Source organism: Hypanus sabinus, chromosome 6 (genome assembly GCF_030144855.1).
Source record: "Hypanus sabinus isolate sHypSab1 chromosome 6, sHypSab1.hap1, whole genome shotgun sequence".
NCBI classification, from domain to species: Eukaryota; Metazoa; Chordata; class Chondrichthyes; order Myliobatiformes; family Dasyatidae; genus Hypanus; species Hypanus sabinus.
Genome location: NC_082711.1, coordinates 15,555,649 through 15,581,781, shown reverse-complemented (window position 1 = coordinate 15,581,781; position 26,133 = coordinate 15,555,649). Strand labels below are relative to the sequence as shown.

General features: G+C 41.2%; 1 protein-coding gene across 5 annotated transcripts in view; it reads right to left on the bottom strand.

The window, feature by feature from the left end:
• Positions 1-26,133, bottom strand: part of gjc2 (gap junction protein gamma 2) — a 124,621-nt gene that overhangs the window by 54,909 nt on the left and 43,579 nt on the right. The window contains exon 1 of one of the 5 annotated variants that reach the window (XM_059971764.1): positions 16,935-17,138. The exons of 3 other annotated variants lie outside the window; for them this stretch is intronic. The gene's annotated coding sequence lies outside the window, so the exon portion shown is untranslated. Of the gene's footprint in view, positions 1-16,934; positions 17,139-23,228; positions 23,312-26,133 lie in introns of those variants that run through there. One more of the 5 variants, XR_009512569.1, reaches the window with a different exon arrangement.

Here is a 26,133-nt window from a genome sequence, read left to right as displayed (position 1 = left end):
TTTTACTGTGCCTTTCACACATTTATAGTACATTTCACAAGTTTAGGACATCTTAAATCACCTCATACCATCTCAAAGTACTTTTGAAGCATAGTCACTTCTGTAATATTAAATCAATGGAAACCTTGTCTTATATATCGACAAAGTTACTGATAAGCAAGAGGAGTTACACACACTCTTGTAACATGTTATTTATTTATTTAGACATACAGCACAGTAACGGGCATTTCCGGTCCAACGAATCTGCACCATGCAATTACACCCAGGCACCATTACAGAAAAGAACACTGATGACGTTTTTGGGCTAAGACCCTTCAACGGGTCCTGCTGAAGGGTCTCGGCCCGAAACATCGACTGTACTCTTTTCCAATAGATGCTACCTGGCCTGCTGAGTTCCTCCAGTATTTTGTGTGTGTTACTATATGACTTTATGACCAGATTATGTCGAGGTGGATTAAGTTCTGAAAAGTTCTAACAGGATTGTTTGCTCAGATTTTATGCAACACAATTTTACATCATGTTTTAACACAGTAGATTGTAATTCTTAATTTTTATTGCTTACGTTTTAGAATATTTACAGCTGTAGCCATAACAGTCTGTGAGCTCCCAACAGCAAACTGCCAATGGAATATGCAATTTTAAATATACTTTCAAAGACTGGAGCTCACAAGATGCAAATAACAGATCCAATCTTAAAACATATGATGAATTGCTGGTCTTGTACAACATCAGCAATGGATTCAATTTCAAAAGTAAACCCCAATTTGAATTTGTTTCCCTGGTTGACTAGTGATTTCACTGTACGTCAATTAAAAAAAACTGAAAGGGTGACTTGGGAAATAGGCCAATAAATTGCTTGAAGACTTATTGACAGCAAGTGATGTGAGACCAAATCCAATACATAATCTCACACCTAAGATTTCCCATGTAGAGTATTGGTTATCCAACAGAGTGGTTCCATTAGAAAACGTGGGAGCTTTTAAATAACACTTTTTAAAACTTTCAAAGTAATATACAAAATGTTGACAGAACTCAGAAGGTCAGACAGCATCCATGGAAGGAAATGAACAGGTGAAATTTCAAGCTGAGACCCTTTGGCATGACCGGAATGAAAGAAGGTGAAAACTAGAATAAAAGGATGGGAGAGAAGTAGCTCTAGATGTGGGTGATGGGTGAACCCAGGTGAGAGGACGAAGGTAGGTAGTTAAAGGAGGGGGAAGGGGAATGATGTGAGAAACTGGGAGCTGACAGGTGGAAGAGGCAAAGATGGGATCTAATAGGTGAGGGAAAGGACAAGCCAGTGGAACAAGGGAAACAAAAGGGGTGTTAGAACAGAGGGAGGTGGTTACCAGGAGTTAGAGAAATCAATGCTGATGTCAGGTAGGAGGCTACCAAGAAGGAATACGAGATGTTCCACTAATCTGTGTCACTTTGACTGAACTGTAGAGGGGGCCATGGAAAAATGACAGTATAGGAATGGGAGATGCAATTAAAATGGCTTGTGATATTACAAAAGCAATCCCCCTTAATACAGTCTGCATTAACTCTCACTGATCAGATGCAATCTCACTGATCCTCCACTCTGCTTTGCAATATCTAGACAATTGCAAGACATACGTCAGGCTACTGCTCATCGATTACAGCTTGCCATTCAATATTCTTTTCCCTCAGGACTAAAGACGAAGCATCAAGACCTGGGCCTCTGTACCTCTCTACAACTCAATCCTCAGCTTTCATACTGGAAAATTATAGTCAGTGCAGATTGGTAATAACATCTTCTCACTATCAACACAGCTGAACTTCAAGGATGTGTGCCAAGGCCACTGCTCTCTCTATATTCATGATCACGTAGCTAAACACAGCTAAAACTCTCTGATATGCATGGAATCACAGATGGTGATGAAGGGACTTACAAGTGTGAGATAGATTGGCTGGTTGAGTGTTGTCACAACAACTTCACACTCAACTACAGCAAGACCAAGTAACTGACCGTGGACTTCAGAAAGAGGAGGTCATGAGAACACATATCTATCCTCATTGAGGGGTTAATGATGGAAAGGGTGAGCAGCATCACATTTCTAGGTATTCACATCATCTCAGAGGATCTCTAATCAGGGCCTGTATCAAAAATGTTGACTGCTTCCTGCCACCAATGCTACCTGACCCATAATTTTGCTATCTTTATGCTTAGAAACATAGAAAACCTACAGCACAATACAGGCCCTTTGGCCCACAAAGCTGTGCCGAACATCTCCTTACCTGAGAAATTACCTACGGTTACCCACAGCCCTCTATTTTTCTGAGCTCCATGTACCTATCCAGGAGTCTCTTAAAATACCTATCATATCCGCTTCCACCACCGTCACCAGCAGCCAATTCCATGCACTCACTACTCTCTGCGTAAAAAAAATTTACCCCTGACTTCTCCTCTGTACCTACTTCCCAGCACCTTTAAAACCGTGTCCTCTTGTGCTAGCCATTTCAGCCCTGGGAAAAAGCCTCTGACTATGCACACGAACAATGCCTCTCATCATCTTATATATCTCTAGTGAAATAGTTTATGTCTTTGTAATGGGACTACATAGGAGCCTCAAAACAAAAATAATCCATTTAAATAAAATGTGGGATAGTAGTTGGAAATAAGGTGATGAAATGGCAGAACAGACTTGATGGGCTGAATGGCCAAATTCTGTTCCTATGTCTTATGTTCATGGCTAGTAGACGCTTAGGAATTGAGAAGCATCAGGGTCAGTATCAAGAGTTTTAGAAGCTTATTTATCAGAGGAAATAAAGCATATACATTTGTAGCAGAAGTAGACCTCAAGATGGTTAATAGTATCAACCATTAAATAAAGAAACAGAATTCTTCCAGCTAGTACAGTACCTCTTATGATACCATCACTGTGTGCCTCATGGTAACATGGAAACACAGAAAAACTACAGCCAAATACAGGCCCTTTGGCCCACAATGCTGAGCTGAACATGTATGTACTTAGAAATTACCTAAGGTTACCCATAGCCCTCTATTTTTCTGAGCTCCATGCACCTGTCCAGGAGTCTCTTAAAAGACCCTATCATATCCACTTCCACCACCGTCACCAGCAGCCCATTCCACGCACTCACCACTCTTTGCATAAAACACCTACCCCTGACATCTCCTCTGTACCTACTTCCATGCACCTTAAAACTGTACCCTCTTGTGCTAGCCATTTCAGCCCTGGGAAAAAGCCTCTGACTATCCACACAATCAATGCCTCCCATCATCTTATACACCTCTATCAGGTCACCTCTCATCCTCCATCGCTCAAAGGAAAAAAGGCTGAGTTCACTCATCCTATTCTCATAAGGGATGCTCCCCAATCCAGGCAACATTCTTGTAAATCTCCTCCACACGCTTTCTATAGTTTTCCACATCCTTCCTATAGTGAGGCGACCAGAACTCAGCACAGTACTCCAAGCAACACACACAAAATGCTGGTGGAACACAGCAGGCCAGGCAGCATCTATATGGAGAAGCAGTGTCGATGTTTCGGGCTGAGACCCTTCATCAGTCCTGATGGGACTCAATTCCACGATTGAAGAAGAACAATGCACTGTATGCTTTCTCAATGACAGAGTCAACTCGGAGCCCGAGATCCCTCTGATCCTCCACATGCCAAGAGTCTTGCCATTAATACTATATTCTGCCATCGTATTCAACATACCAAAATGAACCACCTCACACGTATCTGAGTTGAACTCCATCTGCCATTTCTCAGCTCAGTTTTACATCCAATCAATGTCCTGCTGTAAGTTTTGACAGCCGTCCACTCTATCCACAACACGCCCAACCTTTCTGTCATCAGCAAATTTACTAACCCATCCCTCCACTTCCTCATCCAGGTTATTTATAAAAATCACAAAGAGCAGGGGTCCCAGAAAAGATCTCTGAGGCACACCACTGGTGAATGACCTCCATACAGAATATGACCTGACTACAACCACTCTTTGCCTTCTGTGGGCAAGCCAGTTCTGGATCCACAAAGCAATGCCCCCTTGGATCCCATGCCTCCATATTTTCTCAATAAGCCTTGCATGGGGTACCTTGTCAAATGCCTTGCTGAAGTCCACATACACTACATCTACTGATCTACCTTCATCAATGTTAGTCACATCCTCAAAAAATTCAATCAGGCTCATGCCTTTCACAAAGCCATGCTGACTATTTCTAATCATATTATACCTCTCCAAATGTTCATAAATCCTGCCTCTCAGGAGCTTCTCCATCAACTTACCGACCAGTGAAATAAGACTCACTGGTCTGTAATTTCCAGGGCTATCTCTACTCCCTTTCTTGAATAATGAAACAACATCCGCAACCCTCCAATCCTCCAGAACCTCTCCCATCCCCATTGATGATGCAAAGATCATCAGTGATCTCCTCCTTCACCTCCAACAGCAGCCTGGGGTGCATCACGTCCGGTCCCAGTGACTTATCCAACTTGATGCTTTCCTAAAGCTCCAGCATATCCATATTCTTAATATCTACATGCTCAAGCTTTTAGGCACTGTAAATTATCCCTACAATTGCCAAGATCCTTTTCCGTAGTGAATACTGAAGCAAAGTATTCATTAAGTACCTCTGCTATCTCCTCCAGTTTCATACACACTTTTCCACTGTCACACTTGATTGGTCCTATTCTCTCATGTCTTATCTTCTTGCTTTTCACATACTTGTAGAATGCCTTGGGAGGTTTTCCTTAATCCTGTCCACCAAGGCATTCTCATGGCCCCTTCTGGCTCTCCTATTTTCTTTCTTAAGTTTCTTCCTACTAGTCTTATAATCTTCTAGATCTCTATCATTGTCTCGTTTTTTTGAACCTTTCATAAGCACTTCTCTTCTTGACTAGACTTACAACAGCCTTTGTCCACCATGGTTTCTGTGCTCTACCACCCTTTCCCTGTCTCAATGGAACATAACTATGCAAAGCTCCACATAAGTATCCCCTGAACATTTGCCACATTTCTACCGTACATTTCCCTGAGAACATCTGTTCCCAATTTATGCTTCCAAGTTCCTGCCTGATAGCCTCATATTTCCCCTTACTCCAATTAAACACTTTCCTAACTTGTCTGTTCCTAGCCCTCTCGAACGCTATGGTAAAGAAGATAGTGATCACAATTCTATCTCCAAAATGCTCTCACTCTGAGAGATCTGACACCTGACCAGGTTCATTTCCCAATACCAGATCAAGTACAGCCTCTCCTCTTGTAGGCTTATCTACATATTGTGTCAAGAAACCTTCTTGAACATACCTAATAAACTCCAACCCATCTAAACCTCCTCGCTCTAGGGGCATGCCAATCGATATTTGGGAAATTAAAATCTCCCACCGTGATAACCCTGTTATTGTTACACCTTTCCAGAATCTGTCGTCCTATCTGCTCCTCAATGTCTCTGTAACTATTAGCCGGTCTATAAAAAACACCCAGTAGAGTTATTGACCCCATCCTGTTCCTAACTACCACCCACAGAGACTCCGTAGACAATCCTTCCATGTCTTCCTCCTTTTCTGCAACCTTGACACGATCTCTGATCAACAGTGCCAAGCCCCCACCTTTTGCCTCCCTCCCTGTCCTTTCTGAAACATCTAAAGCCTGGCATTTGAAGTAACCATTCTTCCCCCCGAGCCATCCAAGTCTCTGTAATAGCCACATCATCATAGCTCCAAGTACTGATTCACGCTCTAAGCTCATCTGCTTTGTTCATAACACTCCTTACATTAAAATAGACACATCTCAAACCATCGGTCTGAGCGCGTCCCTTCTCTATCACCTGCTCATCCTCCCTCTCACACTGTCTCCAAGCTTTCGCTATTTGTGAGCCAATCTGCTCTTCCTCCGTCTCTTCAATTTGGTCCCGACCCCCCAGTAATCCTAGTTTAAACTCTCCCCAGCAGCCTTAGCAAACCTCCACACCAGGATATTGGTCCTGGGATTCAAATGCAATCCATCCTTTTTGTACAGGTCACTCCTGCCCCAAAAGTGGTCCCAATAATCCAGAAATCTGAATACCTGCCCCCTGCTCCAATCCCTCAGCCCATGCACTTATCCTCCATTTCACTCTATTCCTATACTGTCATATGGCACAGGCACTAATCCCCAAATGACTACCTTTGTGGTCCTGCTTCTCAACTTCCTTCCTAACTTCCTGTAGTTTGCTTTCAGGACCACCTCCCTTTTCCTGCCTATGTCGTTGGTACCAATATGTACCACAACCTCTGGCTATTCTCCTTCCCACTTCAGGATGTGATGGACACGATCAGAAACATCCCTGACCCTGGCATCTGGGAGGCAAGCTATCACACATTTTTTTCCTGCGTCCACAGAATCGCCTGTCTGACCCCCTAACTATAGAGTCTCCCATCACTGCTGCTATCCTCTTCCTTTCCCTACCCTTCTGAGCCAGAGGGCCAGTCTCTGTGCCAGAGGTGCGGCCAATTTTGCTTCCGGCAGGTAGGCCGTCCCCCCTCAACAGTACTCAAGCAGGAGTACTTATTGACAAGGGGTACATGTTGCTCTTGATTTCCAGTACCTGCAGTCTCTTGTGTTTAATAAGGGAAGTGGTTGATGGGAATGGAAGAGTGGACCAGGGATTCATACTGAGAAGTCATTGTAAAATGCTAAAAGGGGAGAGAGGAGAACATGTCCGGGGGTAGATGAAAATGAAAAGAGTGATTTTTTCAATGTGGATTGAGATATCATAGCCATTACAGAAACATGGCTGAGGGATAGCTAAATGTTCTAGGGAACAGGTGCTATATGCGGTATTGAAGTAGAAGAGAGAGAGGAGGTGGGGTTGTATTTCTGATAAAGGAGAATGTCAACACAATAGCCCAAGATGAAACTACTACGGAATCACTCAGTGAGGCTTTATGAGTGGAGCTGAAAAATGAGGGTATGATTGCCTTTCTAAGGGCCTAGAAGGGGTACAATTCGTTAACTATGTCCAGAGAACTCTCCTCAGGCCTTACATGGGAGAGAGCAAAGCTTAACTTACTTTTGGGAAATAGGGCAGAATGAGTGGCTGAGGTGTCAGTGGGGGAAGAACTGCTGGACTAATGATCATACTTCTGTTAGTTTTAAACTAGAACATAGAAATCTACAGCACATTACAGGCCCTTTGGCCCACAATGTTGTGCCAACTATGTAACCTACTTCAGAAACTGCCTAGAATTTCCCTACCACATAGCCCTCTTTTTTCCTAAGCTCCATGTACCTATCTAAGAGTCTCTTAGAAGACCCTATTGCATCTGCCTCTACCATCGTCACTGGCAGTGCATTCCACGCACCCACCACTCTGTGTGAAAAACTTAACTCTGATGTCCCCCTTGTACCTACTCCCAGGCACTTTAAAACTATGCCCCCTCATGTTAGCCATTTCAACCCTGGGAAAAAGCTTTTGGCTATCCACACGATCAATGCCTCTCATCATCTTATACACTTCTATCAGGTCACCTCGCATCCTCTGTCACTCCAAGGAGAAAAGGCCAAATTCACTCAACCTATTTTCATAAGGCATGCTCTCCAATCCAGGCAACATCCTTGTAAATCTCCTCTGCACTCTCTCTGTAGTATTCACATCCTTTCTGTAATGAGGTGATCAGAATTGAAAACGGTACTCCAAGTGGGGACTAACTGAGGTCTTGTAGAGCTTTAACATTACCTCATGGTTAATTTAAATTAGTTACGGAAAAGAGCAAATCTAGTCCACAAGTTAAAGTTCTAAGTTGAGGCAAGGAAAATTTTGATGATATTAGATAGAAAATTGCAAAAGTTTATTAGGGTAGGTTGTTTGTAGGGAAAGGAACTTCTGGCAAATGTGAGGTTTTTAAAAAAGTGTGATATCAAGAATTCAGCCCTGGGAAATTTGGGAGGTGCAGAGAACCCTGGATGACAGGGGATATTAATGCTCTAGAGAGGAATGGGCAGGTACAGGCAGCTGGGATCAAGTGAAACCCTGGAGGAGTATAGGAATTGCAGGAGTATATTCAACAAGGAGATCAGAAGGGCAAAAGTGAGGCATGAGATAGGTTTGGGAGATAAAATTAAGGAGAATCCAAGGGATTTTGTAAGTATATTTAGTGAAAAATAGTAACTAGAGTAAATTAGGGCCCCTCAAACTAAAGTGTCTCTCTTTGTGTGGAACCTTAGGAGATAAGCAATGTCCTCAATGAATATTTTTCTTCTGTTTTTACTGTAGAAAAGGATATGAAGACCTTGCAAGGTGACAGACCATAATGGAGTACCTGGTAGGGCTCTGAAAACCTGTGCCAACCAACTGGCAGAGGTGTTCAAAGATATTTTCAATCTCTCATTGTTCATTAGAAGTTCCCACCTGTTTCAAAAGGGCTGCACTTATACCAGTGCCCAAGAAGAACAGAGTGAGCTGTCTTAACGACTATCGCCCAGTAGGATTCACATCTACAGTGATGAAATGCCTTGAGAGATCAGTTATGGCTAGAATTAACTCCCATCTCAGCAAAGGACCTGGACTCACTGCAATTTACCTATCACCACAATAGGTCTACGGTGGACAGAATCTCACTGGCTCTTCAGGTTGCCTTGAATCGCCTGGAAAACATAAATGCCTATGTCAGGATGCTGTTGATTGACTACATCTCAGCGTTTAACACAATCATTCCTACAGTTCTGATTGAAAAGCTCCAGAACCTGGGTGTCTGTGCCTCCCTCTGTAACCTAACAGGAAGACCACAATCTATGTGGATTGGAAATACCATCTCCACCTCGCTGACAGAAAACACTGCTGCACCTCAGAAATGTATGCTTTAGCTCACTGCACTACTCTCTCTACATCCATGACTGTGTGGCCAGGCACAGCCCAAATGTCATCTATACATTGGCTGACAATACAATCATTGTTGACAGTATTTCGGATAGTGTCGAGAGAGCATGCACGAGCAAGACATATTAGTTAGTTGAATGGTGTCGCAGCAACAACCTTGCACTGAAAGTAAGAAAGACCAAAAAACTGATTGTGGACTTCAGAAAAGTTAAAACAAGGGAACACACACCAGTCCTCATAAAGGGATCAGAAGTGGAAAGTGAGCAAATTCAGGGTATCAACAACTCTCAGGATCTAACCTATTGATGCAGCTCAAAGAAGGCACAACAGTTGCTACATTTCATTAGGAGTTTGAGGAGATTTGGTACATCACCAAAATGATAGCAAATTTCTAAGATGTACTGTGGACAGCGTTTTAACTGACTGTATTACAGTCTGGTATTGGGGGGGGGGGGGGGGGCTACTGAAAGAGTCGAAGTAAGCTCCACAGAGTTGTAACCTTAGTCATGGGCACTAGCCACTGTAGTATTCAGGACATCATCAAGGAGTGATTCAGGAACAATTTCTTCCCCTCTGCCGTTTTCTGAATGGACATTAAATCCATGAACACTACCTCACTACTTTATTTTTAGTTCTATTTTTACGCTACTTATTTAATATATATACTTACTATAATTCACAGTTTAATTCGGTATTGCATTGTTCTTCTGCCACAAAGTCAACAATTTTCATGACATGTGCCGGTGATAGTAAAAGTGATTTGGAGTTGATTCTGACTAGTATTTTATAAGAGGGGATTCAGAGGAATAAGATAAACAAGCATTTGGAAAGACAGGTTGGTTAGTGATAGCACAGATTTATGCACAGAGATAATATCTCACAAATTTGGCAGCAGGATGGGAAACTGAGCAATAGGGTTGGGGCAGTTGGTATACAAGCATCAACATGTACAAACAAGCTGGATGAACTCAGCAGTTCGGGCAACATCCGTTGAAATGAGCAGTCAACGTTTCAGGCCAAGACCCTTTGTCAGGATTGAAGAAGGAGGGGGCAGGGTGGAAAACCAATCAAAGGAAAGATCAAGGGGTGGGGGAGGGGAAGCAGAGAGGGGATAGGCAGGAGAGGTGAAGAAGGAATCTAAGGGGAAAGCACTATGGGTAGTAGAAGAGGGCAGAATCATGAGATAGACAGCTAGAAGAGGAGACAGAGTGAAAGTGGGATGGGGGAAAGGAGAGGGAGGGAATTACCGGAAGTTGGAGAATTCAATGTTCATACCAAGGGGCTAGAGACTACCCAGACGGTATATGAGGTATTGCTCCTCCAATCTGACTTTGGCCTCATCATGGCAGTAGAGAAGGACATATCCGAATGGGAATGTGAAGCAGAGTTGAAGTGGGTGGCAACCAGGAGATCCTGTCTGTTGTGGTGGACGGAGCGGAGGTGCTTGACGAAGCAGTCCCCCAATCTGCATTGGGCCTCGCCGATGTAGAGGAGGCCGCACCGAGAGCACCAGATGCAATAGGTGACCCCAATAGACTCACAGGTGAAGTGTTGCCTCACCTGGAAGGGCAGTTTGGGGCCCTGAATGGTGGTAAGAGAGAAGGTGTAGGGACAGGTGTAGCACTTACACTTGCAGGGGTAAGTACCAGGTGGGAGATCTGTGGGGAGGGACGTATGGACCAGGCAGTCGCAGAGGCAACGATCCCTGCGAAAAGCAGAGAGGGGTACAGAGGGAAAGATGTGCTTAGTGGTGGGGTCCTGTTGAAGGTGGCGGAAGGTGCGGAGGATAATATGCTGGATTCGGATGCTGGTGGAGTGGCAGGTGAGGACAAGGGGAATGCGGTCCCTGTTGTGGTGACGGGAGGATGGGGTGAGGGCCGAAGTGTGGGAAATGGAGGAGATGTGGGTGAGGACATCATTGATGACAGCAGAAAGGAAACCACAATTCTTAAAGAATCTTCTTCTACTACCCATAGTGCTTTCCCCTTACATTCCTTCTTCTCTCCCGCATATTCTCTCTCTGCTTCCCCTCCCCCACCCCGTGATCTTTCCTCTGATTAGTTTTCCACCTGGACCTTCCACCCTCTCCTCACCTTCTTTATAGGGCCCCGCCCCCTCCTTCTTCAGTCCTGACAAAGGGTCTCGGCCCGAAACATTGACTGCTCGTTTCAACGGATGCTGCCCGATCTGCTGTGTTCATCCAGCTTGTTTGTACGTGTTGATATGACCACAGCATCTGCAGTGTATTTTGTGTTAGCCTTTTGGCATGCTAACTTTATCAGTTATGGCATTGAGTATAAAAATTGGGATGTTATGTTGCAGTTGTACAAGACACTGGTGAGGCCACATTTAGAATACTGTGCTCAGTTTTGGATACCCTGCAAGAGAAAGATGTTATTAATCTGGAAAGAGTGCAAAGAAAGATTTATAAGGATTTGCCAGGGCTTGAGGGGCTGAGTCATGGAGAGAAATTGAGCAGAAACTGAGCAGGGACTAGGTGAGAGTAAGCGTTCGGCACGGACTAGAAGGGCTGAGATGGCCTCTCTCCGTGCTGTAATTGTTATATGGTTAGGTTGGGACTTTCATCTTTTGAGCCTGGGAGAATGTTGGTGATCTTATAGAGGTGCTTAAAATTATGTGGGACATAAATAGGGTAAATGTGCACACTATTTTTCTCAGGGTTGGGGAACCAAGAACTAGAGGGCATAGATTTAAGGTGAGTGAGGATACATTCAATAGAACTTGAGGAGCAAAATATTCACTCAGAAAATGATAAAAAGGCACAAAGGTTAGAAAGAGTGAGGAAATAGTTTAAACTAGAGGTAAAATGATATGGATGAAGGAAAATCATTGGGCCTTCAATGTACCAGTTTGCATTCAGTTAATCAGTTAATTTGGGAACAATGTATTTGAAAATCAAGATATCAAACTTGGTACAAAATTCAATGGTCTACTGATCAGCAGCAATTCCTTTCTCCAACAAGCTTTGCTAAAGCAGGCACCTCAAGGCACTGGAAAAATATCACTAACACTAACTCTGCAAGATCCTGCAAATTCATCAGGAGAATAAGAAAATAAACCATAGCATCCAGGTAATCATTTCCAGTATTGCCCAACTTACGTTCTGTTAGTTACACTTGGGCGGGTCATATCATTTAAACATCCAACACCAGACTTGCAATTCTATTCCAAGCTCTTTCACAGAAAGAAACAAAGGAAAATATTCAAGTCTGTGCTAAAAGCCTCCTTAAAAGAATTTAACATCCCTAATGACTACTAGAAATGTATGACCATTAACAACTTAAGGTGGAGAAGCATCAAGGATAGTATTAAGAACTGTAAGTACTGAACATACATTCCAAGCACATTGAAATCATGGAAATGCACAAAAGGAATGTATTACTTAACAAACCATAGCACCACCCACCTCCTTAGTTACCTTCTGGTCCATTTGTGGAGAAGTGTTCAGTTGCATATTGGCCTCATGAACTACTTTACAACCCACAAAGCTAAAGTGGAAACAAGTCATCTTCAATCCCAAGGGACTTGTTGGGGGGGGAATAGGAGCTAGGGCAAAAAGGCAATTTAATTGAGGAATTTAGTGATGGGCACAGAAACTAACACAGAATTTTGTCTTAAGATCAAATGCAACACCAAACAGGGTGTGCAAGTTATTATAGCAATTATAATATTTTAATAATTCATATCTCAGCACATAGTTTTTTGAATTTATTTTAACCAAAATCTAATTTTAGTGTTATGTTAATTTTAAAAAATACAAAAGAAAAACTGAAAAGCTGAACAAAAAAATAACAGCAGGATAACACATTTACTATTAAAATCCATTATCAGGAATCCTGATCTGAGTTGTCCGACTTTTTAAAGACTAATCCTTACATAGTTCTTTTATTACAGGTGCAGTGGATTCCAGTTAATTGGGACACAATGGGACCAGGAATCAGGACATTTTGGCCAAATTAAGTGGTTGCCCAATTTGCTAAAGTTTCATGGAAATCAACTTCTTCAGACAAATTACCAGAGGAAGTGGTTGAGGTACGTATAATGATGACAGCTACATGGATAGGAAAGATTTAGAGGGATACAGATCAAATACAGGCAGCTTGGTCAGCATGGATGAGTTGTGCCGAAAGGCATGTTTCCATACTGTGGGACTCAATGGTTTGATGAATCATGTCAGAATCAGGTTTATTATCACTGGCATGTGACGTGAAATTTGTTAACTTGGCAAAGCAGTTCATTGCAATACCGAATATAGAAGATAAAAATAATAAGTAAATCAATTATAGTATACATATATCAAATAGATTAAAAATTGTGCAAAAAAAAGAAATAATATATATTTTAAAAAGTGAGGTAGTGTTCAACGTCCATTTAGGAATTGGATGGCAAAGGGGAAGAAGCTGTTCCTGAATCGCTGAGTGTGTGCCTTTAGGCTTCTGTACCTCCTACCTGATGGTAACAGCGATAAAAGGGCATGCCCTGGGTGCTGGAGATCCTTAATAATGGACACTGCCTTTCTGAGACACCACTCACTGAAGATGTCCTGGGTACTTTGTAGGCTAGTACCCAAGACAGAGCTGACTAAATTTATAACCCTCTGCAGCTTCTTTCGGTCCTGTGCAGTAGCAACCCCCCTCCCCCCATACCAGACAGTGATGCAGCCTGTCAGAATGCTCACCATGATATATCTATAGAAGTTTTTGAGTGTATTTGTTTGCATATCAAATCTTTTCAAACTCCAAATGAAATATAGCCACTGTCTTGCCTTCTTTACATCCAGGAACTTGAAACTGCTCACTCTCTCCATTTCTGATCCCTCTATGAGGATTGGTATGTGTTCCTTCGTTCTACCCTTCTGGATATCCACAGTCAGCTCTTTAATCTTAATGACATGAATGCAGGTTGTTGCTGCGACACCACTCCACTAATTGGCATATCTTGCTCCTGTACACCCTCTCATCACCACTTGAGATTCTACCAACAATGGTTGTATCATCAGCAAATTTATAGATGGTACTTGAGCTACACCTAGCCACACAGTCATGGGAATATAGAGAGTAGAGCAGTGGGCTAAGCACACACCCCTGAGGTGCGCCACTGTTGATCATCAGCCAGGAGGAGATGTTATCACCAATCCACATAGATTGTGGTCTTCCAGTTAGGAAATCGAGGATCCAATTTCAGAGGGAGGTCCAGAGGCCCAGGTTCTGCAACTTCTCAATCAGGATTGTGGGAACGATGGTATTAAATGCTGAGCTATAGTCAATGAACAGCATCCTGACATACTGTGTGACTCAATAGCTTGATGAAGCATCCCTTCTCACTCTTCTAAAATTAGTTTAAAAAGACAACTACTATTTAACTGAGAAACAAACTATGCATTTAAATGAAATATAGGACAAATAAGATTAGAGTATTACTACAAAAATTGTAGCAAAACTGTGTATTAGCATAGACAGAGGAATTCATTCAGTGTACACTGTCATGTTCTTTTGACTGACTGTAAATGAACAAAATCAGCACAGACAACTAGTGCAGATGATGGACTGCCTTCAATGCCTTCCTGCATGAAGTAATATCAAAAATCACTGCTTTTAAATTTGGCATCAGTCTGCCCAAATGAATAACATAACACAAACATTAAGTAATTGATGCTATTTAAAAACTGCTCACTATAAGCAATAACGTAGTGCCTAATGGTCACACATGTGCATGCAACTGGCACTTCTTAGAAACTATTGCATCTTCCAAATCTTCACTTTCATTGTAATACTCAAGGTGATTGTCAATATCTTTAAATTCATTTCCGTTCCTAACTTGCTGAAGTAGTAAAATCATTTCATTTCTATTCCTAGCTGTTTCTCACATTTTCAAGACACAATGTTAAAACCAATGCAAAAACAATCTCCTATCCTAGTTAAGTGGCATGGTGTCCCAAATAAACTAAAGAAATACTGGCTATTTTCTCAATGCTTTTGTTATCCCAAAAAGCTACCCCAAATAAGCCACTGCCCACAATTAACCAATGGCCCAATTAACTGTTGTGCAAAAGTCTACGTAAATTTTATATAATTTCACTTTTCCTTAATCTTGTGCCCCAAGCATCACCACACCTCAATAACAAGCAAATGTTTTGAGAGGGTGGTCAAGGATTACACCTGCAGCATGCTACCACCCACACTGAACCCCCTACAATTCACCTACCGACACAACCGATTGACAGATGACGCAATAGCCACAGCTCTATATACAGTCCTTACACATCTGGAGAAGAGGGTGCTTATGTGAGAATGCTGTCCTTGGACTACAGTTCAGCGTTCAACACTGTAATTCCCTCCAGGCGCAACAAGAAGCTCAGAGACCCTGGCCTTCACCCTGCCTTGTGTAACTTTATCCTGGACTTCCTGTCAGACCACAGGCAGGTGGTAAGAGTGGGCTCCCTCACCTCTGTCCCGACTCTCAACACAGGTGCCCCTCAGGGCTGTGTACTCTCTCTCCTTTGCTTTCTGCATACCCATGACTGTGTTGCCACCCACAGCTCCAATGTGCCAACTAAATTTGCTGACCACACTACACTAATTGGCCTAAACTCAAGTAATAATGAGGCAGCTACAGAGAATGTCATCACCCTGACACAATGGTGACAAGAAAACAATCTCTCCCTCAATGTCGTAAATCAAAGGAGCTGCTTATGGACTACAGGAGGAATGGAGACAGGCTAGCCCCTATTGACATAAATAGATCTGGGGTTGAGAGGGTAAACAGCTTTAAGTTCCTTGGCATAAACATCATCGAGGATCTCATGGTCTGTACATACACTCTGTGTGGTGAAAAAGGCATAACAGCACCTCATTCACCTCAGATGGCTGAACAAGTTTGGTATGGGCCCCCAAATCCTACAAATGAGAGTATCCTGACTGGCTACATCACTACTTGGTATGGGAATTGTACTTCCCTCAATCGCAGGTCTCTGCAGAGAGTAGTGTGGACAGCCCAGCGCATCTGTAGATGTTAACTTCCCACTATTCAGGACATTTATAGACAGGTGTGTAAAAAGGGCCCCAAGGATCATTGGGGACTCAAGTCATCCAACCACAAACTGCTTCAGCTGCTACCATCCAGGAAATGGTACAGCAGCATAAAAGCCAGAACCAAAGGCTCCGGGACAGCTTCTTCCACTAGGCCATCAGACTGCTTAATTCAAGCTGATGCAACTGTATTTCTATGTTATATAGACTACTCTGCTGTACATAATATTTATTATAAATTACTATAAATTACACATTGTATATTTAAATGGAGACATCACGTAAAGATTTTTACTCATGAGTAAGGATGTAAGTAATAGTCAATTCAATTAATATCTACATAACAATGACATTAAGATTCTTAATTACTTCATGTTTCACCCTTCAACTACTTCACTATCTTATTTTGCACTTTTGACATGATGTTCATTATCGCATCACTGGCAAACAGCATGTATAAATTTGCTTGTGTACACTGACACAGGGACGTCTCTATCACCTTCAATAAATTGTTTCAATTAATTTCACCTCATATTAAAAACTGCTGCAGTTAAAATTTTATCATATCTTTCCTGCTTTAGAATGGATTGATCTCCCAATACAACACTGTCTCCCCACCCACCCTCTCTTACCAAAAGTGCTACCAAGCAATGGTCTGTGGTTGTCACTGAGTGCACAGAACCAGTCAGCTGCATCATTGATGTGAGCAGTTAGTTCAAGTGCTGCTTCAAATTTCCACAGAGCCCAAATGTTGTCAGCAATGCAATCAAAGGTGTAAGTATGAAAGCAGTATTACAGTATATACTTCAACATTTTCTGGGCTGGCTAAAAGAATTGCACGTAAAATTTATCAAGGTCATTCTAAATGCATAGCCCAAACCATAATTAAAGCCTTAAAAAATATGGTACATCTGCTAAAACTGAAAAAGAAAATTGAAGTAATATGTACATTCAAGCTTAAGTATGTGCACTCAACCATTGAAAATAGTTGCTACAATAATTTTATCTTAACTATACTTAAGTTTTTAATGGAGTCATACTTTCCACATTCTTCCAATTCTATACTGGCTGAAATCTTTCCATCCACAAATAAGAAACAGCTCACAGATTCCATCAGAACTTCCTCTTTTTCCTTCTTTGTATTAACGTCGGCTGCACTCTCAAGCAAACAAATATTAATTCCAAAAAGGAGCACTTTTCAAACCAACTTATTTTGAAAACAACAGCATTATCCTCTAAACTTCCTGCTCAAGCACTGAATTGCTCCAAGTTTGAACTGATTTAAAAAAAACAGTCACAACCTCAGGACATGCTCTATAATGAGCTCAACCGGTAGGAAGCTGACTCACAGATGGGCATAGTTAACATCTGCTCATATCCGCAATGTCAGGACACTCCTGACTCTCATGCAGCCACTGGAAAGTATTTCCAACTGTGAAACAAAACTAAAACAGTACATGCAGCTTAACTTTAAAAAAAATTACAAAATGACACATCAGCAGATATTTAAATTGATTTGTTCAAAATACAGAGAATTCTCGTTAATTGGGCCATCGGTTAATCGGTGCAGCCACTTATTTGGGACAACTTTAAAGAACTAATCATGAAAATGGCCAGGATTTCCTTCCTTATTGGGATACTATGCCGTGTAATTGGAACAAGAAACAGTCACCAAACAGTTTCAAACTAATGCCAGTTGCAGGAACTTGTGTGGCCATTAGACATTACACTGTACTTAGAGTGAATAGTTTTAAAATAGCTTCAGTTGCATTTGTGCTCAACAAGCAGTGATTTATGTCACCAATATTTGGCGAGAAATAAGTAGCAAAACAATTCAGAGCTGATTTCATCATTGTGGCTTCAAGCATTCTGTCCTGGAGATGCAAGAAACAGCCAGGAGTGGTAATAAAATTATTTCATTACTTCAGCAAATTAGAAACTATAAAGAATTTGAAGATATCAATACTCGTAATGAATGTTACAATGGAAATGAAAATTTGGAAGATGCAACAGTTTCTAACAAGTGTCAGTTACAGTTGTGTAGCTATTAGACACTACACTGTGCTTAGAGTGAACAACTTTTAAATGGTGTTAGTTTCATATGCTTGTATTAAGTTATTCATCTGGGCTGACCGATGCCCAGATGAATTAAAAAGCAGCAATTTTTGACACTATTTCATGCAGGAAGGGTTGTAAAGAAGGCTTTTGAAACGTTCGCTTTCATAAATCAATATATTAAGTACAGGAGGTGGGAAGTTATGTTGAAATTGTGTAAGATGTTGGTGAGGCCCAATTTGGAGTATTGTGTCCAGTTTTGGTCAGCTACCTAAAGGAAAGATGTAATTAAGATTGAAAAAGTGCAAAAGTTACTGGGACTTGAAGACCTGAGTTATAGAGAAAGGTTGAATAGGTTAGAACTTTATTCTCTAGAACGTAGAAGACCGAGGGGAAATTTGATAGAGGCATACAAAATTATGAGGGGTAGAGATAGGGTAAATGCAAGATGACTTTTTAATGAGACTAGAACTAGAGGTCATGGGTTAAGGGTGAAAGGTGATACGTTTTGGGGGAATTTCTGCACTCAGCAGGTGGTGAGAGTGTGGAATGAGCTTCAAGTGCAAGTGGTGGTTGCAGAGTCGATTTCAACATACAAGAGAAATTTGAATAGGTACATGGATGGGATGAGTATGAGATCATAAGACAATAAAATATAGGAACAGAATTAGGCCACATGGTCCATCAGGTCTGCTTCACCATTTCATCATGGCTGATCCAATTTTTCTCAGTGCCAATCTCCTGCCTTCTCCCTGTGACCCTTCCTGCCCTGACCAATCAAGAATCTATCAACCTCTGACTTAGATATACACAAACACTTGGCCTCTACAACTGCCTAAGCAAATAATTTCCAGATTCACCACTGTCCGGTTAAAGAAGTTCCTCATCTCCATTCTAAAAGGACATCCCTATATCCTGAAGCTGTGTTCTCTGGTCTTGGACTCTCCAACTACAGGAAACATCCTTTCCATAGGTACAAAGGACTACAGTCCAAGTGCAGGCCATTTGGACTAGGCAGATTAATGGTTTAGCTTGGACGAGATGGGCTAAGGTGACTGTTTTTATGTTGCAGTGTTCTATACCTCTATGAAGGCAATAAAGGCAGCTCATTATCTGCACTAGGTGGCAGTGGCAATTTTGTTAATTTACAGTAAATCAAAAGAATACAGAAACATACACTGGATGAATTCATCTATTTTAAAAACTAATAGTTATAAATGATGTTCCGATTTGTTCTGTATTTCATTTAAATATCTCTTTTATTACTCAGTTAAATGTAGTTTGCTTTTTTTACGCTATTTCAGCCACCTAATTGGGCCAAAATGTACTGTTCCCAATGTGTCCCAATTAACCAGAGTCCACTGCATTATGCCTTTATTGTCCTTATAATGTCCTTAAGCAGAAAATCATATCCATTTATACAGGAGAGAATACTTGTTTGGAAATGTGATGCTACAAACATACACAAATTGCACAAAGATTAAATTGCTGAAAGGCTTGCAGACTAATTAATGTTTTATCTAATTTGGTTTTACTGCTTAAAACAGTTCCTTCCTCCCTAAAATTTAAACGACAACATTGTTTTCCAGTCTCTTCTTCCTACCCTAAGACCATTCTTTCTGGGTGGGTCTCCAATGGTACTGGAAGTTACATGAGCATAGACTATGAATGTTCCCAAAATCGGTCAACTTCAGAATCAAGCCAACACATCTAGTTTCAAGTATATTTATTATCAAATAACATATAAACTATATAATTTATAATGTATATAAGAACGCATTTCCAGCTGGGAACTACTAGCAGCAATCAGACACAGGAAGGCTGGTTGATTTTTGTGCTTTTTTTTCCCAACAGCCAAAATTTACTGGTATTTGTTTGTACAAAGGCCATTTCTCTTTAGTTTGTTCTGATAATGAAAGTTCCCAGTGAAGTGTTTTTCCAAAATCTGCATTCCATCGTAAATGCCAAACTTTTAATCATCCGTCTACTGCTTCTAGCCAGACAATAAAAACATCACTACTCCAGATCCTTAAGGAAGTCAAAGTTGTCCAACTCCCAAAGTTCGAAACTCAGGAATTCCAGAAGTTCCAACGTTAAAAGATATTTCATGTTTCCTATGTTTTTTGCTCAGAGCAAGGCAAAATTTAGGGAAAAGAATTTAGATAGCTGTTTGATCATTGCAGAAACATTGTATAGTTTCTTACCAATTAAAGGAAGATATAAATATAGTTAATATGGCACTTTATGTATACCTGTATAACAGAACAGCATTTGCTATCCTCCAGTTCTCCAACACCTCACCCATGGCTAAGCCTGCCAGAGCACCTGAAATTTCGGCACTAGCCCCATCCTTCTCAAATGTCCAAAGGGACACTTCATCAGGCTTTAGGAATTTATCCACTTCAATTTTCCTCAGAGCAGCAAGCACCTCCTCTTCTGTAATACAGATATAGTCCATGACTTCACTGCACTTCTGCTACAGTTCTATAGACCCTGTGTCTGTCGCTCAAGTAAAAGCTGATGTAAAATATTCATTCACGATCCACCATCTCTTTCATCTCCATGCCCTCCTCCAATCCAAGGGAGACCAATATCATTTTGGGCAGGTTTGCCAAAGCCGTTGAGAACGGTTTAAATTAATATGGCGGGGGATAGAAACCAGTATGATAGAGCTGAAGACGAGACAGCAGGTTTACAAGTAGATAATGGGTGTAATATGAATGTAAGTAAGAACAACACAATCATTGGGTACAAATACAGACAGTGCAAAGAGCTAGATTGGACCACAGAGGTAAAATTCAAAAAGGAGAAGAATGCAAGAATGAAGGTGCTGTTTAAATGCCTGTAGTATTTGGGATGAGATGGATGAACTCATGGCACAATCAGAGATCAGTCAATACGATGTCGTGGGCATCACTGAGTCACAGCTGAAAAAAGTTCATAGTTGGGAGCTTAATATCAAAGGATATACTTTGTATCAAATAGACAGGCAGGAAGGCATAGACATTGGTGGCTCTGTTGGTAAGAGATGGAATTAAATCTTCAGAAAGAGGTGACATAGGGTTGGAGATTGTCGGAATTTATATGGGTGAGTTAAGAAACTGCAAGGGTAAAAAAACAATTATGGAGTCATATATAGGTCTCCAAATAGCAGCCAAGATGTGGAGTTGAGATTACAAAGGGAGCTGGAAAGAGCATGTAATAAGGGTAATGTCACAACTGAAATAGAGGACCAATATGCAAAGGGATTGAGGGAAAAAACAGGTTGATATCAGATCACAAGAGAGGAAATCTGTTGAATCCCTACAGGATGGGTTTTTAGAGCAGCTTATGCTTGAGCCTACTCAGGGAAAGGCCATCTTAGATTGGGTGTTGTGTAATAATCCAGATTTTATTAGAGTGCTTAATGCAAAGGAACCCTTAGGAGACAGTGATTATAATATGATTGAGTTCATATTGCAATTTGAGAGAGATAGGCACAAGTCACATGTATCAGTATTGCAATGGAATAAAGGCAAATACAGAGGCATGAAAGAGGAGCTTGTCCAGGGGGATACTGGTGGGGAATACAGCAAAACAGAGATGGCTGAAGTTTCTGGGAATAGTTCACAAAGTGCAGGATGGATATGTCCCATAGAAGTAGTTGTTCTCAAATGGCAGAGCTTGGCAACTGTGGCTGACAAGGGAAGTTAGGGACTGCATAAAAGCCAAGGAAAGGGCATATAAGGTAGCAAAAGTGAGTGGGAAGTTGGGTAATTGGGGAATTTTTTAAATCCAACAAAAAGCAACTAGAAAAATACAAGTGCAAAGATTAAGTATGATGGCAAACTAGCTAATAATATAAAGCAGGATACTAAAAGTTTCTGTTCAGTTACAGTTGCATGCAAAGGTTTGGGCACCCCGGTCAAAATTTCTGTTTCTGTGAATAGCTAAGTGAGTAGAAGATGAACTGACCTCCAAAAGTCATAAAGTTAAAGATGAAACATTATCAACATTTTAAGCAAGATTAGTGTATTATTTTTGTTTTGTACAATTTTAGAGTGGAAAAAAAGGAAAGGAACACCATGCAAAAGTTTGGGCACCCCAACAGATTTGAGCTCTCAGATAACTTTTACCAAGATCTCAAACCTTAATTAGTTTGTTAGGGCTATGGCTTGTTCACAGTCATCATTAGGAACGGCCAGGTAAAGCAAATTTCAAAGCTTTATAAATACCCTGACTCCTCAAACCTTGTCCTAACAATCAGCAGCCATGGGCTCCTCTAAGCAGCTGCCTAGAACTCTGAAAATTAAAATAAATGATGCCCACAAAGCAGGAGAAGGCTATAAGAAGATAGCAAAGTGTTTTCAGGTAGCTGTTTCCTCAGTTCATAATGTAATTAAGAAATGGCAGTTAACAGGGACAGTGGAGGTCAAGTTGAGATCTGGAAGACCAAGAAAACTTTCCGAGAGAACTGCTTGTAGGATTGCTAGAAAGGCAAATCAAAACCCCCATTTGACTGCAAAAGACTTTCAGGAAGATTTAGCAGACTCTGGAGTGGTGGGTGCATTGTTCTACTGTGCAGTGACACCTGCACAAAAATGAGCTTCATTGAAAACTCATCAGAAGAAAACCTTTCCTGCATCCTCACCACAAAATTCAGCATCAAAAGTTTGCAAAGAACATCTAAACAAATCTGATGCATTTTCGAAAGAAGTCCCGTGGATTGATGAAGCTAAAATAGAACTTTTTGGCCGCAATGACCAAAGGTATGTTTGGAGAGAAAAAGGTGCAGGATTTCACAAAAAGAACACCTCTCCAACTGTTAAGCACAGAGATTGATCGATTGTGCACTAGGCTTGTGTTGCAGCCAAGTGGCACGGGATACATTTCACTGGTAGAGGGAAGAATGAATTCAATTAAATATCAGTAAATTCTGGAAGCAAATATCACACCGTTTCTGGAAGCAAATATCACACCGTCTGTAAAAAAAAAAAGCTGACGTTGAAAAGAGGATGGTTTCTACAACAGGATAATGATCCTAAATGCACCTCAAAATCCACAATGGACTACCTCAAGAGGCGCAAGCTGAAGGTTTTGCTATGGCCGTCACAGTCCCCCAACCTAAACATCATCGAAAATCTGTGGTTAGACCTCAAAAGAGCAGTGCATGCAAGACGGCCCAAGAATCTCACAGAACTAGAAGCCTTTTGCAAGGAAGAATGGGTGCAAATCCCTCAAACAAGAATTAAAAGACTCTTAGCTGGCTACAGAAAACGTTTACAAGCTGTGATACTTGCCAAAGGGGGTGTTACTAAGTACGGACCATGCAGGTTGTCCAAATTTTTGCTTCGGGCCCCGTTCCTTTTTTGTTATTTTGAAACTGTAAAAGATGGAAATAAAAAAGTAATCTTGCTTAAAATATTAAAGAAATGTGTCATCTTTAACTTTATCCCTTTTGGAAATCAGGTCCTCTTTTACTCGCTTAGCTATTCACAGTAACAGAAATTTTGACCAGGGGTACCCAAACTTTTGCATGCCACTGTATATAAAGAATAAAGAACTGATATTGGACTCTGGAAAATTATGCTGGTGAGATAGCAATGGGGGACAAAGAAATGGCATATGAATTTAATGTCTTCTGTCATCACTGTGGAAGTCAGGGAGCAGGAGTGAGTACCATTGCTATTACAAAGGAAAAAGTGCGAGGCAAATTCAAAGGGCTTTAGGTAGATATGCCACCTAGCCCAGATGGACTACATCCCTTAGATCTGAAAGATTTTGCTGAAGAGATAGCAGATGCACTGGTCATGATCTTTCAAGAATCACTTGATTCTGACATGGTTCCAGAGGACAAGAAACTGCAAATGTCCTTCCACTTTTTAAGAAAGGAGGGAGGTAGCAGAAAGGAAATTATAGGCTACTTAGCCTAACCTCAGTGCTTCAAATCGTCACTTTTTATTGTCATTTCGACCATAACTGCTGGTACAGTTAATAATGGACCCCAACACTTGGGAAAGTGTTGGACTGCATTATTAAGGATGAGGTTTCAAGGAGACAAATGGTAAAATAAGTCAAAGTCAGCATGACTTCTGTAAAGTGACATCTTGGTGACAAAGCTATTAGAGGTCTTCGAGGAAGTAACAAGCAGAGTGGAGAAAGGAAAGACAGTAGATGTCATTTCGATTTCAGAAGACATTTGATAAGGTGCCATCATAAAGCTGCTGAACAAGATAAAATCTCATGGCATTACAGGAAAGATACTGGCATGGATAGAGGAATGGCTGAGAAGCAGGAGGCAGTGAGTGGGAATAAAGGGAGCCTTTACTGGTTCGCTGCCAGTGACATCCAGGCATCAGTACTTAGACCGCTACTTTTCACATTGTCAGTGATTTAGATAATGGAATTGATTGCTTTATGGCACAGTTTGCAGATGATGCAAAGATACGTGGAGGGGAAGGCAATGCTGAGGAAGCAATACAATTGCTGACAGACTCAAAACAAATTGGAAGCAAAGGCAAAAAAGTCCAGATGGAATACAGTGTTGGGAAACGCAGGACAATGCATTTTGGTAAAAGGAACAGTAGTGCAGAGTTATCTAAATGGGGAGTTCTTGTGCAGGATACCCTAAAGGTCATCCTCCAGGTTGAGTCAGTGATGGAGCATGCAAATGCAGTGCTGGCTTTCATTTCTAGATGCATAGAATATAAGAGTAGGGATGTGAAGTTGAGGCTCTATAAGGTAATCGTGAGACCACACTTGGTGTATTGTGTGTAGTTTCGAGCTCCTTGTTTTAAAAAGGATAATCTGATATTGGACAGGGTTCAGAGATTAATGAGAATGATTCCAGGAATGAAAGGATTACCATATGAGAAACGTCTGGCAGCTCTTGGGCTATATTCCCTGGAGTTCAGGAGAATTGGTGGGGGGGGGGAGGGGGGAGGATCTCATTGAAATATTCCAGATATGGCAAAGTTATTTCCCATGGTAGGGCAGTCTAGGAAAAGAGAGCACGACTTCAGGATTGAAGGACATCAATTTAGAACAGAGATGCAGAGAAATTACTTTAGTCAGAGGGTGGTAAATCTGTAGAATTTGTTGCCACAAACAGCTGTAGAGGCCAAGTCATTGGGTGCACTTAAGGCAGAGTTAAATAGGTTCTTGATTAGCCAGGGCATCAAAGGATATGGGGTGAAAGCAGGGGAGTGGGGATGACTGGAATTGGATCAACTCATGATTGAATGGCTGAGCAGACTCAAAGGGCCGAATGGCCTACTTCTGCTTCTATACCTTATGGCCTTATCATCAACACCCTAGTAAACTCTTCCTTTGCTTCCTGTAATAACCTGTCCAGCCCCAGTGACTTAGCTATCCTCATTTTTCAGAAGCTTTTTCCTTTTTCTTCAGTATTCTTACTTTTAAAAACCAACACTGCTGACCCACAACATCTACATTTTTCAATTTCCCTGCATTTTCATTTATTACATTGAATCATAATGAGAGTGGCTAAGATGTTCAATAATTAATTATACTATTTTTTACAATTTTTCAAATTAATTTACTATGATCTGCAAATTGCTGGCAAAGCAAAATTTTATTAGAACAAAGACCACTGAGGGCACAAGAACAAGCCTTTTGGCCTACCATGATGTCAGTTTAAGCTAATCCTATGTGTCTGCATTTGGTCCATATCCCTCTAATTGCTGCATGTTCATGTGTCTAGCATCTGCTTGCGTTTATTGTACAGTGGTGCTAGAAAGTTTGTGAACCCTTTAGAGTTCTATATTTCTGCAAAAATATGGCCTAAAATGTGATCAGATCTTCACACAAGTCCTCAAACTAGATAGAGAACCCAATTAAATAATAAAAGATTATACTTTATTGAAAAAATTGATCCAATATTGCATACACTTATTGTAAAAAGTATGCGAACAATGGTCTGCATAGCAGATTTCCAAGGAGAAAGCCACTATTCTCCAGAAACATTGCTGCCCGTCTAAAGTTTGCTAAAGACCATGTGGATAAATCAAAAAGCTATTGGAAGAATGTTCTGTGGACGGATGAGTCCAAAAATAGAACTTCCTGGCTTAAATGAGAAGCATTATGTTTGGTGAAAAGCAAACACTGCATTCCAGCACAAGAACCTCATCCATCTTTGAAACACGGTGGTGGCAGTGTCATGGTTTGGGCCTGCTTTGCTGCCTC